The sequence below is a fragment of the Haemaphysalis longicornis genome, unplaced genomic scaffold (assembly GCF_048455015.1).
Source record: "Haemaphysalis longicornis isolate Haplotype H1 unplaced genomic scaffold, Haemaphysalis longicornis Haplotype H1 scaffold_6, whole genome shotgun sequence".
Lineage (NCBI taxonomy): Eukaryota > Metazoa > Arthropoda > Arachnida > Ixodida > Ixodidae > Haemaphysalis > Haemaphysalis longicornis.
In genome coordinates, this window is record NW_027526407.1 from 67,289,386 (window position 1) to 67,309,569 (window position 20,184).

A 20,184-nucleotide genomic window follows, 5' to 3' on the forward strand; every position below is an offset into this window, starting at 1 on the left:
TGCCCCTTGGGTACCTCTTTTGTGTTCCGGCGTTAGCCTGTCGGAAGCTCTGAAGACTCGCTACGAAGCAGATGGCATTGTCTAGGAGCGTCTACAGGATAATGGGACCGTATGGACAACTTTTCTCTGAATGGGTGTGCAAGCACACAAGGGTGTTATGTATATTGGCGAAAGTATCTGTGTCGCATCGTGGCCACTTTGTATTGTTTGTGTATAGATGTATATAGGTTGTTTGGACTATATTCCCCTGCTATAACGAAACATGTATATATATGTGTGCGCTTGAGTACTATACATAGCATGTACTTACTGAGTGCGCATGCGATCTTTCAGCCGCTGCTGTTTCAATGTACTTATTCTAACCTTGTGGTTCCCTAGGACAAGTATTGTACCTTTTGTATAGTCCAATGCTTGGAGTAGCCAGCTCCTGTTTTGGGTTTGAGCTAAAGTCTCCAATAAATCATTGTTTCTCTCTCTCTCTTCATGGTGCTTTCTCCGGAACCCTCTATGGACGGTGTTGCCTAGTGCTGTCAGTGGATAACACGGGGCGGAATACCTCACGGAGACCACGGGTTTTAAAAAAGGGCAGTGGGTATTCGGATGAGCTGTTTAACGTCCTCCCATTGTCCCTTTACAGGACACTAACGTCTCCACTTAAAGGGAAGCTGAAGCGCTTTCCAAAAAAATTGAGTTAGATTAACAGTTATATAGTTTCTTGCGCGCTGATTCCGAATATCACATTGAAATTTATCGTACATGAGTCCAAGTGGCACTTATCTTGCAAAAAGCGCGGCCCCGTTTGAAAGACGCGCGCTTTTCGTCTTTTGACGCCCCTGATTGGTTGCGCCCGTCATGACGTCAAAGGAGGACACCCTTCGCCCGCGCGGGTTGTCGGAAGCATTGCGAACGATCACACGGTTGCCTTTGCGGCAATTTAGCTTGCAGTTTAATTTTCGCACATGACTGGAAGTTTGTTTTATAATTTCCCGTGCTGTTGGTTCAATTATCTAGGAGCTTAAATTTGCTTTACACGACAGAGAACCCCAAAGCAGTGACTGTGACGTCGACTAGTGGGTTCCATCAAACTATTTCTGAATTAGGCAACCAGCATAGGGGGATTTTATATCTTATGTTAATATTAGGTACTGCCTTAACTGTTTCTTATTATACACAAAACCATTTATGCCGAAGATTAATGGGCGTTTTATAAACAATCTACCAGCGAAAAGCACGTACGTGCACTGCGCGAAAAAATAGCGTTCATGCGCTGTAAACGTATATGCGAGACACATCTTGCCGGTACACGCATAAACCAACAAGCAGACTCTGCTTCCGCATTTCCTTTGTTCGTTGTCGCCCACCCCAGCCCCGTTACTCATTCCCGTACACAGACCCACACGCGAGCGCCATTTCGGCAGCGGAGCTATGGCGCCTCCGCGATTGCTAGCTGCACTTCGATGAGTGGCGTCTTACTGCTTCACATGCATTTATTCTGAAAACACTGCAGCATACTAGTGCCTGCTCAGCATTATTGGCTGTAGTAGGGCTTGATTTTCGCTTGTGCGCTGCGCATTCTTATACAATATTACGGCCACCGCGTTATAATTAACAGACCAGTCGGACAAGGAAGTTACGTTGTAGTTACGTTACTTTAGGTAGCAATTACCAAACGTTTGTGATAATGAATCGTTGGCCTGTTTCAGCATTTCTAGATTTAAGCATTTACCGCGCTAGTCGGACAGAGGCCGTATATTTACTCTTCGCTCCTAATTTTTTTAGAATCATCATTATATATATCGCCGACTATCAGTGGAGCACACTTGAGGTTCAGTGACAACAAGTGCTTGCCAGGTTATAATATGCAGCCACACGGAATCTTGGGCAAAAAATTAGGCCCCCGCAGTCAACACAAATTATGGCACGGTGGTGGTTCGGAGTGGTGTTTTTTTTTTTAATTCCAGACAAACATCACCTTATCGTGACATGTATACTTGCAAAATAAGTAATCTGGTTGTTTTGGTTCTTTTACTTAGTAGGAATACTGTTTACCTCTTAGCCGGGAGAGAACTTCTGTCAGGATTGGCCCCTTGTTTTAGTTTCGCCAAAAAATTGTTTTTTTTGAACACTGTCCTGAGCCCATAGGGAAAGAAAACCGACGCGTTTAACGAAACAAGTATTTCCTGAACAAATGTGACTTGGTTTCTGGAATGGAACGAAACATCCCCGGCCAAAGTACAGCAGTATTCCCCATCCTTCCTAAATCTAGAATCTAATGTGAACATTCACGTCCGTCGCATCAAAAAAAAAAAAAAAAAAAACGCATTGGAGCGGTTTACAAAGTATTTAACGTAGTGTAGTATATTCTCTGTCATCAAGCACAGCCACCTCGGCTGTCGCTTCCGTAAGTTATCAAGCATCCCGGCGTGGCATTATTCCGCTTAGGAATACGGCATGATAACGTATGCCTCGTTTGGCGTTCGTGCATACTTTTTGAACACGAAAATTGTACAAATGAGTGCTATCAACCACCACAACAACAACAAGTATCATTCACAAGGAAACACGGCGAAAAGAGCATGGCCGAGGCGGCCGATCCGGCCGGAAGTCCAGGTATGACGTTTTTCAGCCGGTTTTCGCCCGCGCTCTTCGGTCTTCCGGCATCGCGCGGCGAGATGGGGGCGGGGCATCAGTCCACTTTTGTTTGCTCATTGCGCCGCTTCTATTGCATGTATTGCGAAAATATTTCGTACACATGAACTATTCAATGTGTACTTGCTGCTAGTCGACTTTTCTTTTAATTCTAAAACCGCTTCACCTTCCCTTTAAGACGACATCTCTCGTCGTTCACCGGTCATTTCGGCGGAACACCTAGTTGCAAGCGTATTTTAGACGGTAGACGTCAATCGCAGAATCAAGATATCTTTTTCTGTGAGAGTGATTGATTGATTGATTGATTGATTGATTGATTGATTGATTGAGTGAGTGAGTGAGTGAGTGAGTGAGTGAGTGAGTGAGTGAGTGAGTGAGTGAGTGAGTGAGTGAGTGAGTGAGTGAGTGAGTGAGTGAAACCAATGTTTCAGTCGGAGCAGGCAGCAAATATGGAGAAAGCAGAAAAAGATATGAGCAGAGAAAGGATGAGTTTCGTGCTCTGTGCGTTTGCAGCGGCAGTGCTTGAGCTGCAATTCAAGCGACGAATGCTGTCGTGTGCGAAGTTGACGGTGTATCTGAATCGAAGCAAAGAATCACATTTTAGGGCGCAGCCATTTGACGGCCGTATATGGGTTGAGCCGCGTTGTCGGCGTAACCGACTGAACGGTGGCAGGACCGGCGAGTGAAAGAAAAAAAATTGGCTCCAATGCACTTTGTGAAGGTGATTGGAAAGCAAAGCTGTGAACGATCCCCACAACAATTCCCCATGCAACGTCACTTGAATTCCCACAAGTGGCTCTAGAAAGAGAGAAACCACAGATTTTGTCAGCCGTTACCTCGGATTCGTCATTCAAATACCTGGGATTCGTGCCATTATTCAAAAAGTGGCTTACATTTTTTCGGTTAAAATATTAGCTGCCTGTTTTTGGTTGTTTGGTTGAATAATATAGATAATTGTATTTTGATTGACAATGTCCGCCGCTATCTAGACACGTTATTTTTCTTTTTTTGCCATTCTTTTTTGCGTCGCTTTTCGTTGCCTGTTGTGCAACTCAGCTAATATTGATTACTCACCCCAGGATATTGTATAATTGATTTCCATTCACTCGTATTACGCGTTGCTTGTTTGCTCGATCTCATTCATTGTTTGTTAGTATTCATCGAGGGTTTCGTTGCAGTTTTAAACTTTGGGACCCTCGTCTGTATAATGTTAGTTCTATACTACTTCTTCAGAATCCCTAATAAACTGAAACTGAAACTAAAGCTGAAACTGAACTCAGCTAGCGCTCGATAGACGTGGCTGCAGGTCTTCGGAAGACGTCTTCATCGGGCAGTGACCACAAATAGGATGACGATGATGATGATAAAAAGCGGAGATGGGATGCAAATCCCGGCGCACTAGCAACAAGGTCGGCAGCGATGCGAACTCAACCTGCTCAACCAAAGTCTCTGGCTCTTTCATTCAATACTACGGGGGCTCGGCGATATGAACACGTGGCAAGATACAGATATGTAGATGTCCAGCGATAGAGATAGTGAATCGAAGCCTCTGTTTAAAAGCCAACTTTACCGCACGTACTCTGAAGACGTTTTTTCATTCACACCAAAGAAGAACAACGTTCGTGCCGATATCGATGCAGCCTCCGCAAAACACTTCAGAGCCTTTGGCTTGTTGTGCTTCTTTCGACGTGTTCTGCGGCGCAACGAATCTACAGGAACGACGTGCCAGGCAGAGCGCGCTCCAAGCACGCGCTACGAATGATCGCCACCTAGACGAAAAGAAGTGATTCTTGACGAAGCGTCAAACCGTAACGGACGGCGCCTATTTCATGGCTTTTTTAATACACAGCTAGGAAAAAACCACTACACTGAAGCATAATCAAAAGCCAATAACTTTCCAACAAAATGAGAAAGGGCTGGGGCAATGTACATAATGGGACGGCTTCGCTCCCTCCTAAGAGGTGTCACTCGAACCTGCCAGCACCTGTTTATACGTCGACTAGGGCCCTGGGCTATAATAACACAGAACCCACCAATTGTTCGCGTGTAGAGTAGGGCGTACGGGACCCTTTGCCGCCGCCGCCGCGTGTTCGGCTTTATCGACGACAGCTTCCCGCCTGCGCTGTAACGGCGAAGCCTCGCTCGGAATTGCTTTCGCGGACGAAGCGAATCGATGCCACGGCGATGTGCGAAACAAGACAGACAGGCGTCACGCCAGCGGCAGAAACCGCAGCCAACGCCGGCTAGATAGGGCGGCCCCGCATAACTCACCGACGTTGACTGCGAATAACCACGGCTCGATAGAAGAGGAGCGGGCTGTTTCACGCCGTGGCTAGTGTTGATGTTTCCCTAAAATTCCATACGTCTTATCGCTAGAGTTGCGTCCGAGCCACAAGTCTTCACTACTCTTCTCGAAAAGGCGATGAGCAGACGGCACGCCACTTTTCAGGTAGGGTGGCAACTAGAGATAAGGGGAAGAAAGGGGAGGTAGTTGCCGCTACCGAGAAAACACCACATGAAGCAGGACAGAACAAAAAATCGGTGCTCTCCGCTGCGACTTTGATTTTAAAGCGAAGCTTTCTCTGTCTTACTAATGGCGTGGACGTCTAATTAGGTGCCCTGCAGGAAAGCGAACTTCGCCGAATGGATTTCACAAAGGGTATAGATTAATCATAAATGCAGACAACGCAACATAACATGACATAAAATAGCATCACATATATCATAACTAACATAACATAGCATAGAATAACATATATCATAACATAAAATGAGATAACATAAAAATGGCATGTCTTTGCCCACCTAACGAACCCCTCGTAAGGCGGAAAATATAGTTTGGCAATACTCACGGCTAGAGGTGAAAATTATGATGACATACATTTTCTTAACAGTGTTGGACTACGGCTATGGACGTGTCACGTTGGTGGCGTAAGTTTTGAAGTTGCCTCTGAGCTTTGGCTGTGTTGAAGTGGAATTTGGAAGTATCGATTTCGGACTTCGGGAGAGTGGAATTTGAACTTTGGCTTTGCCTAATGTTGCATGGGAAAAAGCTTGGCGTTTTAACAATCTTTATGTTAAAAAAGAGCCTGCTGTTGTTTTTTTTTCTTCAGCGTTGCACGCTGTTTTAAAGGCAGGTAGAAAAACCATAAAAGCAGGCTTGTGTGTTTCTCAAGAGCATTACTTCCCGCCCTCGGAGGAGGCAGTAAATGTCGAACGCGCCTTGTAGCATTGACTCCTGGCAGACTAGCGAAGGCTTGGATGCTGCAGACAACCTGGAAAAAAAAAAATCATCGGCCATTCCACTCTGCGAAGGTGGTTGAGTAGCGAGGTTGCATTTGCGACACCATGGTGCGACAGCACATCTACATTTATACATCACATTTCAGAAGATTTTTTCTTAGCCGCAGCATTATCGCCATTTCGATACCGTCTCTCGCGTTCCGCGTCGCAGCCTCATTCGGCTGCACGGGCTGGAGGACGGCGACGGTTACTCAAGGATAAGAAAGATAAAACAGTACTTGAAAGGCAGGGAGGATGACCATATAAAAGTACAGTTGGCTACCCTACACATGTAGAAGTTGGAAAGGAGGGATTTAGGGCTCAGCCCGAGCCTCCGGAATGGTTGCCCGTGTTTGAAACATTACCAAACATGAAACAATTTTAGCCATTACTCTGTTAGTCAAATGCTGGCTAGCGTTTTTAGGAGTGTAGTGTTTTGTCTGTGTCTGTCAAAGCATGGCAATAAAGAAAAAAAACTAGAAATAAAGAGTATATAAAAGATGGAAAGTGGAGCTTGAGGTGCAAGAAAAGAAAGAGTAAAAGTATAACTAGAAAGATAAAACTACGAACGATAAGAATGCCTGCAGCGGAACAGATAAACTGACTCAATGGACGAATGAAGGACGGTACAAAAACGCCAAGGGTATATAAGGGGTAAAGTCCGTAATTGTAGGGGCGAAGCCCCGTAGGTGCGGGGGTTGTTGGCGTCTCCTGTCGTCGTCGTAATCGTCGTCTCATGTAGTCACGGTACTAAAACTCCGGGAAACTCGTTTACAACTAAGAACGTAACGCGCACTGAGAAAACACAGGGACACTCGTTTACCCCTCGCGCTGGAGCGCTTCCTAAGCGTTCTAAAAAAAAAAAAAAACACCGGGACACTCGTTTACGCCTTGCGCTAGAGAACATCGTGGTTCAAAGACAAAAGAATTTTACAGCAAAGCTGTGCGCGTCTACCCCCCAATGGTTTCATCTCCGTTGGCAAAAACACCAAGGCGCCTGGAATACACTTATACAATGCATGCTTCGCCCTTCCCCAGGTTTCACGTTGGCGGAGGTTATCCGGGATTTTTTCCTGTGAAAATTTTACATTTTAAATGTTTTCACAATCGCTAAGAAAAACCTGCACTCCAAGTACGCCCCCGCGGTTGTTAAAACACGGTGTATGCGGTGTAAACTTCGCTTGCTCTCTCGCTAATCGATAGCCTCGAGGGAGGCGCACGGTAAAATGCATGACGTAGTGCTGCACCGCACTATGTTGCGGCATTCCTGCGGAGACAAGATGTACCGGCGTCTGCAACTGCGAGGGTGTCTGGTCAGCGTATACAGCGGGAACGGGAGTCCGGAGCGGGCGTCGTGCGGGCGGAGAGGGCGTACAACTTGCGCAAGAGCTCCCCGTCTTCGTCGTCCAGCGTGATTCCGAGGAAACCCGGAGCACTGAGGGGCGCGCTATAAATAGAGCGCGCAAGCACGCCGGAACCTCCTCGGTCAGGCTAGAACGCGCAGGAGGCATGGAGCCCGGACTACAAGCCGGGTATAACAAGGCCTTTCACTTGTTCCTCTTAAAGTTTTTTTTTTGTGTGTGTGGAGTTTGGCAACACAAACGCTGAATCTGTGACGTCACTCCTTTTCGGCTATTCGTAGCGTGCTGATTTATTGGGGTCTCGTTTCGTTTAAAAGGCTCACGTGTCGTTCTGAGATCCTTGTGATCTGAAGGGTGCTCTGCCGACGGCGAGAAACAGCAGACCCCCGCGAGCCCTCGCTTGGAAGAAGCTCGCTGGCGGCTCCTCTGGCATTGATCGCGCTTGGTGAATTCCTTGTGGAGATATGAAAGCCCATGTAGAGATCTAGCGATGCAGCTTTGTTGAAATGGTGTTATCAGGCGACAGCCCGGAACCGGGGCAACATGTGGGAGTCTGTTTAGAAAGCCGAAAATGAACGAAACAATAACACTAAGCTTTTACGGTGGTGCAAATAGGCTGTGGCTTTCTATATCTGATAGGTGAAGGTTAGTCTAGCCAGCCGTCGGGGTCCGTGTTTGCGCGGGGCATCACAGCGACACGGTCCTGTGTTCACCGGTGAGCGCCGAAGTGGGACTGTCAAGGTGTGACTCGATTCGATCTGCCCTGAACATGCGCGACCGATGTCGGGTCTGTTAAGAAGATTGGTGTATATATATGCAAGCACAGTATACTCTTAATCATTGAAACTTGCAGGAACCCTGGCATTTTGTTTGAATTAGTGAAATGTCTCATTCCATTAATCCTGGAAGAAAAAGTTGAAAGTCTGATGAGGCATTTATTTGAGTTACACTGTTTTGGAATTTTATACCTTAACTGCACAACACAAATCGAGAGAAGCGGTGAAATATCGACGAAAAGTTTTGCTGAACGGACCTAAAACAAGCAAGGACGCAGGCCCATATTACGCTCCGTTGGAACGTTTTATAATTCGCCGAAACATTACACTTGATAGCAGGCTTTCGCTTCGAAAATATGAACGACCCTAAACGTTCAGAACTTTAGGAATGTTTAAAAGTTGCTAGAAACCAGGCTTCATGTGCGAGGTCGTTTTTGCCCCTAGTGTCCGTCACTGGCCCTCTGCGATTATACAGATCCTCTACGATTTAAATTGAGGGACAAATGAACATCAATTTTAGAAAAGTTGGGGAAAGTTTTGTATGCCAATTATAATTGGTTAGAAGGAACTCTTGTGCCAGACGAGGACGACTGAAGGACTGACAAAACTTTCTCCATTAAATTTGTGCTGCCTTAATGCAACCACCGCAAATGCAGAGCGATCCTCCGATGTTTTTCTTGAGCTTCTGATAATGCTGACATTCTCAAATTGTGTGTTGTTATAATGGCTGCCTGTCTCAATAGAAACAAAAAGCTGATCTTCTTTCTCACTAAGTGCCCAATAACGACAGCATTAACTCAACCACGTTCGCTATACAGGGGCCAGATGCCCGGCGTACGTGCATTCGTATATTTTGACCAACTACACCATCTTTTAGCGGTCGTACAGTGTTGCGTTTCATCGTTCGCCAGCGCCTTCTTCTACTTTCTTCTGTGAGTGAGTGAGTGAGTGAGTGAGTGAGTGAGTGAGTGAGTGAGTGAGTGAGTGAGTGCTTTACTGATATAGAATGGGGAAAATAAATGGACTGGGAATATTTTGAACTCTTTTGAGAGCTCACCAGGATACAACCCAGTATGAGGGAACGGTAGAGGGGGATCAAAGGGGATAGGTGAGAACAAATGGGGATAGAGAGAGAGGGAGAGAAACAAAGAGAGAGCATCCCGAGCATTCCTTATCGCTCTCTCTTCCCTCTCACCGTGATTCACCGTCCGCTGCACTCTGCGTTCGCTCATCTCCCACCATCCCCGCCTGGGCGGAGAGCTGATTCGCTCGGTTACGCCGACATCAAACGCACGAACGCGCACTTCAGAGCTGTGCTCTAAAATAAGCGGAATCATGCTACATTGTAAGGGCTTTAGCTTTATGAGGTATGGGAAAGCTCCTGTAACCTTCCGCGAGAAACATTGCGTTGCGCCGCCAAGTGCACCCGGGCGCTGTCTTTGCTAAATGTCTCGCGCGCATCGTCGCTAGAGTCTCCCCCCTTTTTTTTTCTCTCCCGAGCAGCATCGTGTTTGTCTGAACTAAGGCTGCCGATCCTAAAAAAGGGAGCCGAGAAAAGTTTCCGGAATTCCTTCGAGAGCACAGCTAGGAGGAGCTTCCAATTAGGACGCGCGCGCCACGATTCTAAAGAGTGCGTCGCCTCTCCCGTATGGAGAGATGTATGGTTGTTGGTTGCTTGTAAGACGAGAGGATGTGGAGGATGTTGGAGGGGAGGGATTGAGAATAAGAGTGAAGGCAGCTGGAAGCCAACTGCAGCAGAGTTAGACGCTTTCCATGCAGGGGAAAGGTTGTCTGCAATATGCCCGCTCTCTCTCTCTCACTCATCTGCAGCGGTGAATTTTTAAAACGCGCGCCACGAGTGGTGCGAAGAGCATCCTTACACTGTTCTTCTGCTCCTACGAAGCTCGGTGCACCGGGCTTTGTTCTGGTAATTGCGTGCAGTTGCGACGCATTCGAGATTACCCTGCGGTTCTCCTGTTGAGACACCCGTGAGGAGTTACTGAGGGGTTCTCCTGTTCGGACACCGGGGAGGAGTTAGTGAAGGGAACATCCGTGGTCATATTCCACCCTTAAAGTTACTCAAGTTTCTCTAGCCGGTGGAGCTTGTGGAAAAATGCAAAATTGCAACGAAGAACGAAGCTTCGATCCAATGCGATGCAAGGTCAAGTAATTGGGTTTAAGCAAGGGCACTGGGATGTGAAAGAAGTTGCCGTAAAGTTGAAGTATTTGCGAACATAAAAATGAAGAAAAAGAAAAATGAACACACTGATTATACACAAGCAAAGAAGATAACATCAGACGACACATATATTTTTTTTTTTGTTTTTGAAAGCTCGGTCTAGAAGTCAAGGATGCGGACAAATCTTTTTTGCTGATTTTGAAGAGCTCGGTCGAGAAGCCAAGGATTCGGACAACTGCGAAATTTAGCAATAACTAGAGACAGCCGTTGCAACCATCATAACCAATCAGGAAAGGAAACATCCATGCACACAAGGGCGCTCCGAATATAGCTCGAAACCGAATGACAAGCTGTAAACCGAAGGAATTGTTTTACATCAATCGTGGGTGAATGATCAGGCACCGAAGCTGCATTAATCAACGCGTTCTTGCATCATCCTCGTGTTTATTGAGCATCTACCCAATTGTTGCATGCGCCTAACATCGGTGACGGTGCACGGAATTCGTAAGCCGGTACATGGCTTACTTGAGTGTGCCGTGGAAAGGCGGCGTCGCGCACAGAGATCTCCGAGTTTAATAAGGGCAGCACAATTATTTTTAGTAATCTCCGAGTTGTGAGGCACGCATTGGGAATACGACAATTCCGGCGCCAATATCTCAGAGCGAACAAAAAATTGCAGCCAGAATTCATCTGCGCTGGCTGTAGGTAAATACGAGCCTTCTTTAACTCGGGATAAGCACCCGCTATTACCTTACAGGCACCAGAGATTCCGGGATACTGGTGGAAGAAGTCCTTAATTGCGAGTAGTGCGAGTTCGAGGAATACGCTTCCTATTATTAGTAAAGTTTGCTTCCCCGGAATAAGCTTCTTGTTCGGCAGTGTACTCTTTACAGGCACGGCAGAGACTGATGGCCATGAGAGGCTAGATAGTGGCACAGTTAGCTTGCTAAACCACGCCCATTGTCATAGTTTCGGAACTTCGAAGTGTCCGCATAGTTAAAAGGAGGGCGTCACAAAAAGACGGCGGCCTCGGCGCCCGCAGTTACCGCTGTTAGAATAACGGGAACGTCTATAACAAATAAAACAACCGTCACAACAGCCACGCAACCGTTCAAATGTAAAGTAACATGACAGCACAAAGAATGGCGCGCTCTTCGCGATAGAAGCCGACCGTTTCCGTTACGGTGACTCCGCGACTGTGGGCATTGCTCCTACGGCCATGGAGGCACAATTGCTTACAATGTTGTTTACACAACATTGTGAACACAGGTTCGTTTAAGTATACAACGTAGGTTTGTGAGCAAAACTCGAGGTACGGCTGAGTCCTTTAGAATCATGTATCCCTAACGTCAATTTTTGAGGAGCAGCTTTACCGCCCGCTATTTAACGCGATGAGGAAGGTGAGGACGACTCCGGTGCTCTGGTGTACGCAAAATAAGTTTAGGTTACTACCTACGAGAGCGGCAGTAATGGGGAACTTCTCTCCAGCATGGTGGCCTGGTGGCTAAGGTGCGTGTTCTTATTGCGTTGAAGTATTCAGCTATTTTCATCGCGATGGGCCTTCTTGTCGATACGGCCTCGTAGCAAAACAAGGATCTAAATACTCCCCCCGAGTGTGTTCACGGAGCTGCAGTAAGCACTCTCTCGCACTCGGATTGAGGCTGTGCAGTAATTACTCAAAGCTATTTTTGAAATGGCGTGCTCCGCTTGCGCTAATCTCAGTGATTGCGTTTGAATCCTTTACAAACACTATAAATCTATGTACTAGCCTTAAAGCGTGAGGGTTCCAGCTAGTTGGTAATCCATGAGCAACACAGCGCGAAAAAGACCAGGGACGAGACGAAGACTACAAACAAGCGCTTGTTTGTAGTCGTCGTCTCGTATCTGGTCTTTTTCACGCTGTGTTGCTCATAGGTACTAGCGATCAACGTTGAAACCATAACCCCATCGACATCACGCAGAATTAGGAGGTTTGCAAGGTTCGGTCGAAAGCTGCACCGAGTTTAAAATTGCAAGAAAAAAAAAACATTTCACACGCGTACATAGAGGACAAAAACGTACATGTATACCGTGGTTTCAGTTAAGCGGGTAATGTGGGAACCAATGACAGGACTTCCTCCAGCAGCCAAACACACGGACTCATCCCGTGTGAAAAATCTTCACTGGTAGAGGGTTCGGCGTTTCAAAAGGAAATACTTTCCTTTAATATCACGCCTGAAGGAACTCCTGTTGGGTTTGGAAATTAAGCCCATTTTCTAAATAATTAAAACACGAAGCCGCTTCAACCATGTCTAAATGGTGCAACCAGATTGACGTCCGCGTCTTAACGCGAGAGACCCAGGTTTGGTTTCGATCACGGAAAGCATTTTGTTTCTTGGGGCACTTAAAGAGACTTCGCTTACAATAATCATCGTTTCGTGAAGCCCATTGTGTAAAGTTGGCTTTCCTGCCGATAGTTTTGGTAATGGGATGATTGACACCAGTGTGGTATAGAAGGCTTCGCTTTTAAGAACCAACCCCTCCTCTACCGGGAACAAGGGCGCACCAGAAGCTTGTCCAACCTTGTGGAACCGAAACCAGTCCCTTGTAAAATGCCTATAAAACCAAATGCTCAACCCTTGGCCTACCAAGACCCAACGCTCGACCAATCGCAACGGAACCATTTTTCGGCGGGTGGGGTGCGGCGATCGAGTGCACTGACACATGTTAGCCTATGTGCTCGTTCGCGTGGCGCCATCTGCGGTCTTCGTCGCGAGGCACACGGCAGCAGTCTCAAGGCATGTGTTCTAAATTTGGGATGATGTTTTTTTGTTAATTAGGGCCTACGTACGCATGTAGTTTAATTCTTCGGTCAATTAGCTCCGTCGCTGTTTATGAGGGAGGCTGCTGGCCGGTGTCTGTTTACATTAATCCAACTTTTTGCCATTTCCCCTTTTTCCATTTTCCGTAAAAGATCCGCGCGCCACTTGTGGGAGTGGGGCCCGGTGTTGCGGCCGTCAGCTGCGGGAGGGGAGGGATATCCGGCCGCCAGCTGTGGGTGAGGAGGAAACTGCTGAGGTGGAAGTTTTGGCGCACGACAATAACAGCAACACCAACGGCGACACTAGTGAGACAACAGATACATTAGTTGAATACTTGCTTCCAATACGCACGGCAGTTAATAGAGAGTTTCAGCCCTCCGTATGTTCCGTGTTGTACGTAGTTACCGTGTTGACCGGGACCCGTCTGCGCCTGCACTCGCAAGAAGGGCGAGGAGGCGCATACCACCATGACGAATCCGCGGACAATGCGGGGGCCGGCCCTCGAAACTAATCCCCCCTACCGCGACGAATGCGCGAGTGCCCAGACGGGTTCCGGTCAACAAGGTAACTACGTACAACACGGAACATACGGAGTGCAAAAACTCTATAATGTCTCCTCCGCCGTCAACAAAGCGCGCACGGCTCCTCCTCACGCATGCATCAAGGGGGGGAACCTCAAGTTTTCTTCCAGAGTGACCGAAAGTCGAAAAACTCGAGCCGATCAATAAGGCGACACACATTCCCGATTACCCTCACAAAAGGTTTTAAACTAGTCCCCAATCTCCATTCTTCCGAGCTCTCCTTATTCGATTACGACACCTACCGGCAAGCGTCATCCAAGTGCGTCCCTGAACTCACAACGCACTCGGTAGCTAGCCGCCATTTTTTTGCCCGATGATCGTCCACGCGTTACCCGCAGCTCGCCCCACTCGTAAATATCCCCTAATTAGCGTTGCCTCCCTGACGACTACGCGGCATTATTTAAGTGGAAAGCGGAAGTCGAGGCGGAAGCGAAGAGGTACGAAGAAACGAAGGAGGGAAAGAAATGGGGGAAATGGCTCGAAAGAGAGGAAGGGGGCTCTTTGAGCTCGCTGAGCACGCGCTAAGGGAGTGAGACGCGTTTGAATCTGCGCAGGCCACAGTCGCCCGAACCTCCACCCTCTTCTCTAGTTCGCGACGCGCGAGCCCCGCCCGCCGGGATATGTGCAGCCGTGTGTCTAGGTGCTTAACGAGCTAATTCCCGTAGACGTGCGGCGCAAGGTCCCGATGGCTCGAGCGCACGCGCCGGAATTAAACAATGCGGCGCGCTCTCACCTTACAGAGACCACAACACCACCGACGTACGGAGAAGGCGTTAGCACTGCTTCATCAGCACTCAGAGTCCGCTGAACTGACCTGAGGTACTAGCTACCAGCTAGCTACCAGTATTACACAAATACCATCATTACACAAATACTAGCTACCAGCATTAAGGGAAAAGGTGACAGGTGGAATAGTGGTTGTCCAGTCATTTGAACATGGTAAAGCTGTCGGGTCTCAGAGGCTTGGCCGTTGTTCCAGGTGGGTGTTGTTGGTACCCGCATTAGTAGCTATGAGGGTATAAACACAGCCATTTTCCACGTCCCGGTATTTCTCCTGACGTAATGTGCGCTGCGCGCTCAGGTACGATGGTTCCTTCGTGTTCTGTGTTTGTTAGGACCCGCTGTTTCGCCGCAGTGCTTGATGAGCCTCCGGGGGCCGCGTTTGCACGATGCCCTGAACATAAGTGGATGCCGACGGGGATTCAGTGAGCAGAGGATGAGAGCGGGAGATACGGTGAGTGTGGCGAAGATATACGACGCAACGAAGAATTCGTACAATTAGCAACTGCCATATCTGCGTCTATTTCGTGATTATATTGAATCGCTTATTTAACTGCTAACAGTTTTGCGGAAGCAATCTCCTTTAATTTTGCTGGGTTTTTTAGGCTTGCCCACAACGGAAAAAACATACAGAAGAGACACGCACAATATTTACACAAGTCCAAGAAAAGAGAAAATTGACAAAGAGCGGGTATAAATAGTATGAATAAGTAATCGAAGACACGGCGAGAACAATAACAAAGGTGTTTACTTACGTATCGGAAAGGAACTTGCCTTCAATAAAATAAAGTTTAGATCACATAGACTGATATCTAACAAATATAAGAAGGTATATAAAAAATGTGATCTACGTCCGTATGGCAGTAATGTAAACTTTGCTCTGATGAAGGCAGGTCCCTTGCCGATACGTAAACAAACACCTTTGTTATTGTTCTCGCCGTGTCTCGGACTACTTATTCATACTAGATATATACAAAGTAAACACCAAGGCTAAGTTGAAGAGACCATGAAAATTTGTTCGGAGATTGAGAAATTCGTCTTAGGCGGACTGTTATTGCACAGTGCATTGCCCAAGAGCGCAAAAGTCTTCTTCGTCTTAACCCTAAATTCAAAAGTCATGATAATGAAGTTCCTCTTACGGAAGGTTTAAATTTAATATATATATATATATATATATATATATATATATATATATATATATATATATATATATATAGTAAGGAAAATGAGTGGCTGGTTGAGGAAATACGGAAAGATAGGTCGGCAGGCTACAACGCCAAAGGAGGCATAGGGGTGTGGTCAGGCTCTGTTTTTTACTACGGTTAATGAAGTTACCATTTTTTAAATACACGGAAGAAAGAAAGAAAGAAAAACACGCGCCCAGAGTGGGGACCGAACCCACGCCTTTCGATTAGATCTCGAATGCCTTACCAATTCGGCTATCTGGGTGTCTGTGTTCTCCTTCACTTTCTGGGCTATTTATATTTACTAGAAGTGTATCTGACGCTTGAGGGTGGTAGCCAGCGCCACTCTGACTTGACGGGTTCTGGCAGCCTTGATGCCTAGGTAGCATAAGAGGGCTTCCCGCCAGTTACCCGCTCATGACAGGCTGTAGACTTTCGAGTCACGCCCCGGGGGTTGAAAAGAAGGTCCCCTTCTCCCCGTCAAGTCAGAGTGGCGCTGGCTACCACCCTCAAGCGTCAGATACACTTCTAGTAAATATAAATAGCCCAGAAAGTGAAGGAGAACACAGACGCCCAGATAGCCGAATTGGTAAGGCATTCGAGATCTAATCGAAAGGCGTGGGTTCGGTCCCCACTCTGGGCACGTGTTTTTCTTTCTTTCTTCCGTGTATTTAAAAAAAATGGTAACTTCATTAACTGTAGTAAAAAACAGAGCCTAACCACACCCCTGTGCCTCCTTTGGCGTTGTAGCCTGCCGACCTATCTTTCCGTATATATATATATATATATATATATAGTTTTGAATTGACAATAGGATAACCTTTTGACTTGGTTCGACAAAGTGAAGCATGCAGGCAGGTTAAAAATTGCGCCAAAACCGAAACTATCAGATGCTCACTTGGAGCGTACGACAGAGAATTATAAATATCCGCACAATTTATGCTGCTGCGTAGAACACGCGGAAAATGATTGCAGACTCCGCACGATTCACAACAGTAACGGAAAGCAAAGCCTTCGACAATCGCCCTTAGAAGAGGTACACTTCAAACAGCCATGAATGTTGCCCAGCACCGCGCTCATGAGAATAAAGTGATACGGCAGTCTCAATCTCTCGCTGAATTCCCGTGAGCAGAAGAAACGCTACAAACTCCTTCCAGATGTAATAAAACCCACGGTCGTTCCTTATTCAAGGAATTCCTATTTAGCAGGTGATGGGCGTATTTCACAGGGAAAGGCACAAACGGTCCTGAACATCGTGTTCTCAAATGTGGTCAGCGGGTGTCGATGATCGCGATGACGATACTTTTATTGCGTACGTACGTAAACTCTTTCTTAGAGCCAGACGTGCGGCATATTAAATTACGAAATAAATTTAGCGAAGTATCATTCTCACGCGGTCCCGCTGTTAACTGCGTGCAATGTTAACATCACCCGCGACACGGATTTCATATTGGTAATATTAAATATTAGTTGGGTCAAAAAAAAATGCCCGAGGTGTTATAGGTCAAGTGCCTTGCCTCGTACAAAAAACTCTCGACTGACTCCGTTTCTCGAGTAAATTGGGTACGGCGAGACGCACACCGGTGAAAGAAACGGCGGCGAAGGCCACCGAAAATCTTCCCCACTGCTGTTGCTGCTTCCCTTCTGCACGAGTGTTGCCCAAGTCCACGTACTCTGTAGACGCTCGTAGAGACACCTAAGTAGACACAAAAACACTGAAGCCAACGCAAGGAGCCACTTCGTTTCGACTTTCGCCAGGAGGGATTTTTGTCTCCCTTTCGCGGCATCGTGCAGCCGACGCGTTGGGGTCCGCTCCAAAGAGGCGGGCGGGAACCAAGGGCAAACTAATAACACGCGTCTAGCGACCAGCGCACATTGTGCCGCTGGCCTCCAGTCCCTAATATTGTCTCTGACCTTACGCACACTCCGTGATAGCCTGTTTTTGTGTGCGCGCTGAGAAAACGCGGAAGAGTCGTTGAAAATAGGCTCTGCCTCTTATTGTTCGCAGACCGTGCGTGCTTCCGTTGGAGCTTTCGTGGGCGTTGGAAAGGAACTCGCAGAAAGGAAAGATACTTCTTCCTGTAATCTGGTGTGTGGACACAGCTCGTTGCCCACTTTTTTGGGGCATACATTTGCAGTAGGGCGAGGTTTTTCTTTTTCTTTCTGTCTTAGGTATGACTAGCCTCCCATCGTTCACAATTATTGTTGTGTCCTTTCTAAGCAGTATATATTGTTCCAATTACACCTTATGACACTTCATTTCGTTAGCTGTCTGCCTGTATTTGTGATAAACTCTTGTTTCAAATAGGACACCTTATAAGTTTTGATTTGTGGGCTATTCAAAAAAGCCATGTGCCTTCTCGCTTTGGTCAAACGTACGGACTTTCTTTTAACTAAGTGCTCTCTTTGCAGTTTCTGCAGGGCGCACGGCTTGTTGGAGTCTCCCATTGTTGTTTTTACTATAGGTTCGCTTTATTTTCCCTGGAATGCTGTGAAGCACGACAAAACTTATTCCAGAACATGCAGCAGCGACGAAACAGCGTGACTTTGTTTCAGCTTAAGTGAGAACCCTTTGGTTTACTTTGCGCTGAAAGCGGACACGGACCAATGCATTCGGTTGACACAGGAACGGTCATTGATTATTCGTGAACCTCAGCGCGGATATCAGACCTTTTCACGGTGGTTCTTGTTCAAAAATGGCCACATCGACATGGCACCAGCCCTTCATTTTGTAGCGTAAGCTACACTGGCCGAGGTTGAGCAGTTTCGCGTGTGCTGTGAAGGGCCGTTCTGCGCAAGCGCGAGGGGCACTGGATTGGATTGGATTGGCTTGGCTTGGCTTGGCTAGGATTGGATTAGATTGGATTTGGATTGGATTCGGGATTGTGTTGGATTGCGTTGCGTCATAGCCGCGGCAGACGCACTGGCGCCGGCGCGTGCCCAGGTGTGCGCCTCAATTGCGCAGTAGCGAAGTATGACGCTGCGCTGGAGCCGCTTGATAGCCATTTCGCGTGGCTCTTGAAGAGCCGTGCTGAGCATGCGCGAAGAGCAGTGACTGGACAGGACTGGACTAGACTGCATTAGACTGGACAGGACCGGACTGGATTAAACTGGATTGGACTGGATTGAACTGGATTGCTGAACCTTAACTCGGGCTACATAGATCCTGGCATAGCAGAGCTAAGCCACTATTTGTCCCCGAGACAAGAACGAAATGGGATTTTGAAAAGTGGTTCGACGATGCAAAAATAAAGCCTAAACTTTGGGCAATCAGGATAAAACGAACAGAATTGTTGTTCTTGGAATGGGAGTATTACGGTAACGAGAGTGTTGCTGAGTATAGAAAGTAGAAAACGCACTTACCGAGAGAGAAGCAGACAGACAAAATTTAAAGTGAGGCTTTTTGAAATGTCTGATGAAATCGTCCCTAAACAACACTGGAATAAACCAAATCAACATAAATAAAAGAGGCCAAGGGAGGAAACAGGAGTTTCTGGATGGAAGAAAAAATAATTAAACCAAGGATATGAAACGGTTGAATACGGAAAAGGTGATAGAAAGATGCAAAGCAGGCTGCTATTAGCAAACCGCTTCCGCAGGGTGGGGCCGGATCAGCGATTTTATTACTCGCCAGTGTGAGTCATTTACACTTTATAAACCCAAAGGATGATCACTTAGTGCACAACTTTTTCGCGGCCCAAGGATGCGGGTACGGTTCCCGGCCACGGCAGCTGCTTTTCTGATGACTGCGAAAAGCGAAAACGCCCGTCTGTTCGAGATTTCGGCGCAGGTTAAAGATCCCCAGGTGGTGAAAATTAATCCGGCGCGCTTCATGCCCTATGTAGCGTCGGCGCGTTAAACCCCACAATCAATCAATCAATCAATCAATCAATCAATCAATCAATCAATCAATCAATCAATCAATCAATCAATCAATCAATCAATCAATCAACCAATCAATCAATCAATCAATCAATCAATCAATCAATCAATCAATCAAGTGTTCATTCCATCTGACTTATCTTTCCTTACTTGATTCAAGCTTACATTTAAATTTGATGCAATCCGACGAAACTACGCAATTGAACTGCAAAATATTCGACCCATTTGCTAGCACTACAGCAAAGTGCGTCAGAGATTTGCCGTGGCTGAAGGCATTAAAAAGGAGTTTTCTCAAGGATGAAAGCCAAGAGACACGAAGTGAAAAAAGCCATACATGGAGCGGCCTCCCGCGTAAGAAATAAAAGCGAGAATTTGCCAGATAAGCGGCACATGCGTTAAAAGAACCACAGCAGTTTCGGACGAAGGGGCGACGTTAGGACTTAAGCGAATTATAATATGACTAGTTCTTATATTGTCTGGTGCAACGGTGGGCACCGAGGAACCAATCAAGACCTACAACACATCCCACATTCAAGATTTGCTTAGACATACGTCGCAAAGACGATTAGTGAGCCCTAATTCAAATTGATGTTCTCTCGATAATCATCCATTGTTCCCCGTCAAAGCAGCGCGAACGACGATACGAAAAAATACACCCCCAACACAGCGTGGTGCGTTGTGCCCTTCCTATCTTTAGAGCTGTCTGCTT

General features: G+C 46.8%; 1 protein-coding gene and 1 non-coding gene across 5 annotated transcripts in view; one reads left to right on the plus strand and one right to left on the minus strand.

The window, feature by feature from the left end:
• Rdga (retinal degeneration A) overlaps positions 1–20,184 on the minus strand; it is a 520,967-nt gene that overhangs the window by 267,373 nt on the left and 233,410 nt on the right. The gene's annotated exons all lie outside the window — the stretch shown is intronic.
• Positions 16,165–16,236, plus strand: Trnar-ucu (transfer RNA arginine (anticodon UCU)). Its single transcript has one exon. It is a non-coding gene; the product is annotated as a tRNA-Arg (tRNA).